At 50.9% G+C, this 7,900-nt stretch overlaps 1 pseudogene; it reads right to left on the bottom strand.

Annotated features, from left to right (window-relative positions):
- Nucleotides 1-3,823: 3,823 nt before the first annotated feature.
- On the bottom strand, nucleotides 3,824-7,695 carry LOC101706072 (capping protein, Arp2/3 and myosin-I linker protein 3 pseudogene; annotated as a pseudogene).
- Between the last annotated feature and the right edge of the window lie 205 nt (nucleotides 7,696-7,900).

The raw sequence follows: 7,900 nt of genomic DNA, 5'->3' as shown, positions 1-7,900 counted from the left end.
CACAGAGTGTACTTATACATCCTGAGACAGCTACGGTGTCACTGGGTGATACAATCTCAAGGGACCACCTTAGTGTATGTGGTCTTCCTTGAGTGAAAGTTTGCTATGTGGTGCATGACTGGGCTTGCCCAATTAACGCTAACACCTGTCTGGCTGGAGATAGTTTGTAAATGCTTTAGTTGAAAGGGGTGTGTGCCCTTGGCTGGAGCCTGGGAGCAGTAATTCAACAATCCAGAAACCCCATGAAACAGAGGGAGGAGAGTTGGATCTCCATTGGGACCGTGGGTGAGCCATCATAGCGGGTGGAGCCCCGCGCATGCCTCCTCTCTGGCCTGCAGAAGGGGGTTCTTTGCCAGGACCTCTGGGAAGCAGAGGGTCTGCCACAGTTATACTGCTGGATGCCCAGGGAAGACCCACGTTTGCGTGGACTTGCATCTGTTTTATAGCCTGATGGATTTTGGCTTTCCCTTTCCTTCTTCAGAGGTCTACAATCTGCACCAAATGTTTCACATTACTCAGTGTGAAAAACCTCCTATTCTTTCAGATTTTTTACAAGTTCATACATCCGTGGAAACCCGATATTCCATATTTCATTCTGCTTTGTGGATGTCATTGTGAAGGATGCGAGTTCACAGGCAACAGGCCTCTTCTGGCTTTGATCAGCTTGACCGCAACTAATTGTAAATGGAGAACAAATGAAAGAAATATTTACAAATTTCATGGGAATTCAGGCGGGGCCTAGGCCTTCCCTAATGCCTCCATTCACAGCAAATGTTTATTGAACACTTTAATTCTACTGTGCACTTCAATATTTATATAGTATTAGATTTTAGCTTGTTCTGAGGGGATCTGAAGAGGTAGTAAAATGACCTTCCTCTTCTCTGCTTTATTCGCTTCCCTTCTCTTTTGCAAACTTCCTTTCTTTTGCATCACAAAATCTGCTGCTGCCTAAAAAAACCAACTCAGATTCCAAAGCTACAGCTGTAAGAAGCAGAAGGAAAAAAAAAAGCACACATGGGGGTGAGGGGGAAGTGGGTATTTAAAAAAAAGACCATAAAATTTAAAACAAATTTTGAGTCGCATAGTCAAGTTGGGAGAAATCAAATGAAAATGTTCAAGATTTACTCAAAATAAAGTCATAAATGCCTGGAGCCAAGTTACACAGCTGTTAGGTCAGGCAGACTAAGACCTGAAAAGCAGCATCAAGGAAGAACTGAATATTGTGCAATTAATCAGCACTTGCCTGGTTATAAAGAAACACAAGCAGCCCTGTTAGAGGATTTCAGATATGGATGTTTTTGTTCCTAAATGTATTTTCTGAAATTTTTGTTTATATAGGAACCAAAATAGCCCATGTATCTTTTGGAGATGTGGAGAAGGGACACTTGGGGGTGGCTAGGGGGCCAGCTGACCCTCCCTTCTGCTGACCTGTCTCCTGGCAGGTGCCAAAGCCCCATTGGACACTGCTTTCTTCCTTCTGCGGTCATGAGCAGCCTGCATTTCTAGGGAAGCTTAGGCAGATGATGGTCCAGATGCTGAAGGGAGAGAGAAGATGACCCTGTCCAGAGAGTCCTTGGCTGTCACCTTCTTGCATGGCAAGTGTGTCTGGGGCCTGCCAACATCAACATAATAAATGCTCTAACAACTGCTCTTTTCATTAGGAATGTTTCACATCTATGTCTGCTGTCCCTTGGATCTGTTCATCCAGAAGTCGTAAAAGTCAGACTAGATTCTGTTATCAGTGAAGGCTGGCTGGACCTGCCATTCTCCACTTTTCCACCCAGACATGAAAGGCAGAAGTCAAGGATCACACACACTAGAGGGTAAGTGACCCCAAACAACCCCAGACTGATGAAAGAGGTCCGTGTGGACTCCAGGAGGGTGGTCAGAGTACCTCAGGGTGGATGGCCTGACAGCAGCGGAAGGCTGAAGGGAGGAATGAGGAGTGGAGAAGAAAGTCAGCTTCAAAGCTGAGGAAAACTGGGCCAGAGATCTCAAAAGGAAGTTCTGGGAGCATTTATTATGAAAAGTTTCCTGGGGCTGGGGATTTGGCTCAATGGTTCTGCCGCCTGCCTTGCAAGCTCAAGGACCCGAGTTTGATCCCTGGTACCAAAAAAAAAAAAGTTTCCTTATAAAATCAAATTTTAACTCTGGACTTTTGAATAAAATCAGTGATGCTGTTTTAATGAGGACACAAATTTGAAACAAAGAGTATAGATTTTTTTTTTAATCTTGCTTTTTGTGTGTTTTGGTGTTTAAAGCATCAAGAAAGTCCTTATTCATAAAGATTAGTAGTTTCAAAAATGAAAGGTTTCAGTGGTTCACCTTGCAATCTAAAGAGTCTTTTTAATTAAGTTAACCTAAAACCAGGAAGGATGACTATTCAATATTTTTTTGTTTCAAAATTCAACTGCAGACACTTCTTAACATAATTATGAAAGTCATAAGCATTGTCAAATTGCAAATGGTGAAACTACTTCCGTAAGTACAAAGTCAGGGTGAAACCTGTAAAAAGATTTACATATTAGCCAGATGTTTGGCATATGTCCAATCTCAGCACTCTAGGTGGTTGAGGCAGGAGGATCACAAGTTTGAGCCCAGCCTGGGCAACTTAGTGACTGAGTTAGAACTTGTCTCAAATATAAATAAATAAATAAATAAATAAGCAAGTGCTGAGACGGTAGCTCAGGGCAAAGGCCCTGGATTCAGTGTAGAAAACGTTGCATTATTATATAACTCAGCATTGCCTACTGAAGAAAAAATGGTTGACGTTTAATTAAGCACAACCCACACATTTGATATTAAGAGTACAGTGATACCTCAGTTGTCAAACTCAATTAATCCCAACTTTGTGTTCAAACACCAAAAAGTTTGAAAACAACATATTTGTCTCATAAGAAATAATGGAAAACTAAATAATTGGTTCTGAGGCCCCAAAATTACACATATAAATTCATTTTTCCAGGACTTTAACACATTTCACAATGATTTCTTTCTTTAACTCTATCGTGGTTCTCACAGTTTTCCTCTAGCTTTACTGCTGGTATCACTTTCTTTGGAGCTGTGGTTATGATATTTTATGCAAATAAAGCACAAAAATAAAAGCACATGATGAATGTTGTAGTGCACTAGCACATCACTGTGCTGTGTGTTCTCTGGGTGAGAGCAGTGCTCAGACTGAAGCATTTGCCCCTCTGTGTCCCTGGCCAGGTGTGATGCATGACTCATTCTTGGCCTGGATAGGTTCTTTTTTTCAGGTTGGATTTTCGGTTTGACTATTGAGCAAAGTAAGGAACACTGAGTAGATTGTTTTTGAACTTTGCTGTTTGAGTAGTGGAAAATTTGAGCTTGGAGCCTTTGGACAATCAAGATATCACTGTGTACTGATTTTTCTAGTTTTACATGAGTGGGCATTCACAAGGGCGATTAAGAAAGACAGTAATGCATTGTACATATTCTACCCAGAGATCTGGCTACAGTTTCTTCACTATTCCATATGGTCTAATATATGATACATGTAGACATTAAGATGACTTTGTACGTTGTACGCGTATCAAGCCATTGGACATGACTTTTTTTTTTTCTTTTTAAAATTCTATACAAGTGGGGAGAAGCCCCTGGGGATAGAGGGACAGAGCTCTACCCCCCAGGGGAGGAGACAGGTCCACCCAAAGCTCTCTGCAGAGCAAGGCATGGAGGCAGGCAACGAGAGCCTCCCTCTCTCCGGGTTGCTTCCTCCCTTCTGATCCCCCGCCTCCTGCTCCCCTGTGCCTGGCTCTACATCCTGTCTCTGTAGGACAGGGGGTGGTGGGAGGTCTGGGGGGAGCAGGAGTGGGTGGGGGTCTGAGTCCTTGAGAGGCACATGTCAAGAGGAAGGCTGGGGAAAGTGATGCGGCGGCCGTCAGTCTGTTCCTGGCTCACTGGTTCCTGCGCTAGCAACTGCGGGGTCAGGGGGCCGCCTTCTGTCAGGCTCCAGTTTGTCACAGGACTGTGCCCTCCGTTTCCTATTGGACTTCCGGGGGGTGGTCTGGCGGTTGGATCAGGGGGCCCTTGGACTTCAGGCTCCTCTTGGTCTTGCTGTGAGCCCAGCCTCAGCCGGGGCGTGTTGGTTCCTGGGGCTGTACCCCCAGTCTTGGCCCCCTCCCTGCCCCCTGGCACCTGGGGGGGGCGGGCGTTGGCGGCCCCTGGCTTGGGGAGCCATGGAGCTAAACGGGGGTCCTGCAGCTTGGCATTCCTAGCTGGAACTGTCCTCCCTGGGAAGAAGGCCCCTCCTCTTCCTCTCCGTCTTGGGAGGCTGGGCTGGGGCTCTGGCAGCTGTGGCTGGGGGCACTCTCCTCAGCTATGTGCCATGCTCGGCGCATGGTGCTGAAGCTTGGGTTGCTGTTTTGGGGTGGTGGTGGTGGCTTCCACGCTCCAGGACCTGCATTGTCTGAAGAGTGCTGTTTCTGCTGAGCCTGGGTGCTGTCCTCCAGGTCGGGACCTGTCCCCTCTCGTTAGGGCAACACCATGTACCATCGACTGCTGCGCTGTCTCAGGGACTGTGACCCCTTCCCCTGCCTCTGACCCCTCAGTGCCTATCTTCCTTTGGAAGGAAGCCCCCCACCCCGCCCCATCCAGGTAAGAGGCTGCTCTCCTCCTTTGGGCTCTAGCAAGAAGAGTTATTGCCGAGGCTTGGGGGCTCTGGGCTGGGAGGGCTCTCCTGAGTCAGGGGTGGGGGCGGAGGGAGGAAGAGTCCAGTGGTGGGGGACCCTGGCCCCTTGTCCCCCTTGAAGCTCCGGGGATGGAGAAAGTGAAACAGTCCTTGATGTCTCTTCTTCTGGAGTGGAGGCAGTGGCAGCTCCAAGAGGCCTGGCTGCACTGTCCTCAGAGTTCTGGGGTAGCTGGAGCTTTCATCCATGACCCTCCAGCTGAAGAAGTCCTCCAGCCCCTCATCCAGGCAGCTGGCCATCCCGTTCTCTTGGCGTGTCCCAGGGACTGGTACACTGGGCTGGCCAGGTCCTGGAGGGGTAGTCCTGGGTAGCCGGGGCCTCCCTTGTCTTTGATACCTCTGTTTATAGCCAGGAGTGGGCATCTCAGATAGACCTTCCCAGGAGCCGCTATCTGTGGGCTGGCTGCCCCTGAGTCCTGAGAACCAGCCAGGAGGGATTCCCAGGCTCCCCAGTTGGCTTTCCATGTCCTGAGGGCTCCCACTGATGAAGGCAGATACTGGGGAGATCTTGTGGCATTGTTTCTGCTTTTTGATGGTCATGGTGTCAGTGTTGGTCCCAAGTTCATCATCTGTGGTCTCCTCATGGTCGTGGTTCCGGCCTCAGCCTCGAGAGGTCAGATCCTGCCCTTGGCCTGGCCCTCCTTGTGGATTTGACAGTGTCCTTAGCTAGGTCAGGTGCCGGGCTAGGCTCTTGTGGGAGTAGTAAAGCTCCTGCAGGATCTTGTCCACTATGGAGTTGGTCAAGAACACCTTCTTGATGACCGAGAGCTTCACCTCATCCAGCTTGTTCTGAATGTCCTGTCCCGCTTGCTCCAGCAGTGCCCCTTGGATAAAGTTCTGAGGCACAGTGATGTGCACTGCCACATTGCTCAGCATCTTGTTGTGCCCCTTGGCCACCCACATGGCCACAGGGCATAAGTCTTGTGTTAGGCGGACCATGGATTCCAGGATCACCTGCAGCTCCTTGTCCACAGCCTTTGACACCTCACTGGCCACTGACTCCAGCCTCTGCCGCACAGGCCCATCGTTGGCCAGCACATGGCCCAGCTCATAGAGGCTGGGAAACGGTGGCTGGGAGTTCTTGGCATCCTTGATGAGGTCCCGAGCATAGAGAAGTTCATCCTGCACAGGCTTCAAGGGGTATAGCCTCAGGGCCTGGACCTCTTCCTGTACTCATCCACACAGGTGCTGCAGCATTTGCTCAGCACTGCTGGTGACCAGGCCCTGCTGCAGGCTGAATGCCTGTTCCTGGGGACAGGTTTGGGAGTGATTGTTCCTCACCAGGCACCACTGGATCTTCTGCCAGACATCCTCAGTGTGCTCAGGAGCACTGCAGTAGGCTTGGGAGATGTCGCTCACCAGGAAGGACATGAAGTGCAGTGTGTGGTTGCTCTCCAGGGCCCTTGCAATGTCCAGGAAGCCCAAGGCAGATGTATTGTTCCAATCCTATAGGATAGTTCTGAGGAATGAGTTTATCTGCAAGGGCTTAGCCAACATCTTAGCCCTGATGTCCTCTATCCCATTGCTGCTCAGATCCACCTTGGCCAGGCAGGTGTGGCTGCCGAGGGCATTGATGAAGATGCTGGTTGGAAGCTTCAGCCGGGAGTCTGCCACCGACAGTGAGTGCAGGGAACAGTCCTCTTCCTGGATCAGCTGCACCAGTTTGTGTAGGATCTCCTCCAGGGTCTTGGCCTTGACATTGAAGTTCTTGCCCAGGCACAGGTGCTTGAGGGACTTGTTCTTGCCAAATGCAGGTGCCAATGTCAGGAGGTCGGATTTGAACCCATTGTCTGACAGATCAGGGCTGCCCACACAGGTGACAGATCCCAGCTGCTCCTGCAAGGCCTGAACTCCTGCTGAGTGGACCTCACAGCTGCTGAGGTCCACGTACAGATCGCTGAGGTGGCTGTTGAGGGAGAGGCCCTGCAGCAGTGCCCTGAGGGCCTCCAGGGGCAGTCTCCTGGCTGACAGGTTGATGTGGCTCAGTGTGTAGGCACTGCTGAACAACTGCTTAAAGGCCTGTGGGGCCTCCTGGCCCTTGCTGTGAGTGCAGCCAGGTTGGAGTAGGTGAGGTGGGAGCAGCAGCCATGGAGCAGGGCCCCCAGAAGCAGGTCGACAGTGCAGTCAGTCCCTGACAGGTCCAGGTGTACCAGGGCGTTGGGCTGGCCAGGAAACTGTAGAGGGCATTGGCCTTGTCTGTGGCAAGCAGCCCAGGGTTCTTGCTCAGGTCCAGATATCGAAGGGAGCTGGCAAAGGCCAGGTTGGCCCCAAAGTGCTGGCCCAGCGCCTGGAGTCCTCGTAGGGAAATGACAGTCATGGCCAGGCACAGCTTGATGAGGGCGGTAGGGAGGCAGAGGAGCTGCTGGTTCAGACTGAGGAAACCGGCTCTCCAGGTGGCTGAAATCCAAAAGATTGAACTCGCGGTTATCCTCGGCATGGTAGATGGTGTCCACATCTTATTGCACTTCCTCACAGCAGTGCAGCCCATTGTAGCTGCACAGGGCAGCATAGGTCTCAGAGAAGCCACCACACACACTGTGAGTGGTAGATGTGGAAGTCTCAGATTTGGGGGCCGTGTCTTGGGGTCCTTGTGGGGTGTCTGCATTTCCACGCCGGATCAAACATCCAGGGCCAGGGCAGACCTTGGAAAGGGCAGAGCTCACATGTTGCATCACTTGGTCCACGCTCTCAGCTGATGGCAGCCGCGTGCTCACCATGCCCTGCTCAGTCTCCACCAGGATCTGGTTGTGACTGAGGGTATTAAAGGTGCGGATCTCCAGGTCATGCAAGGAGCTCTCCACCTTGGCAGGAACCTTAATGGGGAAGAGGTGAAAGCGCCAGGAGGTCAGGGCCAGCACTCTGTCCTCAAACTTCTTGGGTTTTGTCTCTAGCTTCACGCAATGTTGTTGGAGCACAGCGCCTTGGCTGAGGCACCTGCGGATACTGTCTTGCAGTGCTCGGGTAAGCTCCACGCTGGCCTTGGCCATGGTGGCCGCTGATGCTTCTGCAGAGGAGCCGCTGCCACCGCCCCTGCCGGGGAGCCACGGCACATGCTGGTCCCAGCTCCAGCAGGCCCTGGCGCTGCGTGCACTGCAGCCACCACCAAGCTTGCACCTGTCAGGGCCATGACTTTTAAAAATTAATGCGGCAAAAAAAAAAAAGCCGTCCTAGACTCCTAAATATATCAGGGCC

The sequence above is a fragment of the Heterocephalus glaber genome, unplaced genomic scaffold (assembly GCF_053883595.1).
Source record: "Heterocephalus glaber isolate CG9 unplaced genomic scaffold, H.glaber_assembly_v1.0 deba00001481, whole genome shotgun sequence".
Classification (NCBI taxonomy): Eukaryota; Metazoa; Chordata; class Mammalia; order Rodentia; family Bathyergidae; genus Heterocephalus; species Heterocephalus glaber.
This window is presented reverse-complemented; position numbering and strand designations above follow the sequence as displayed.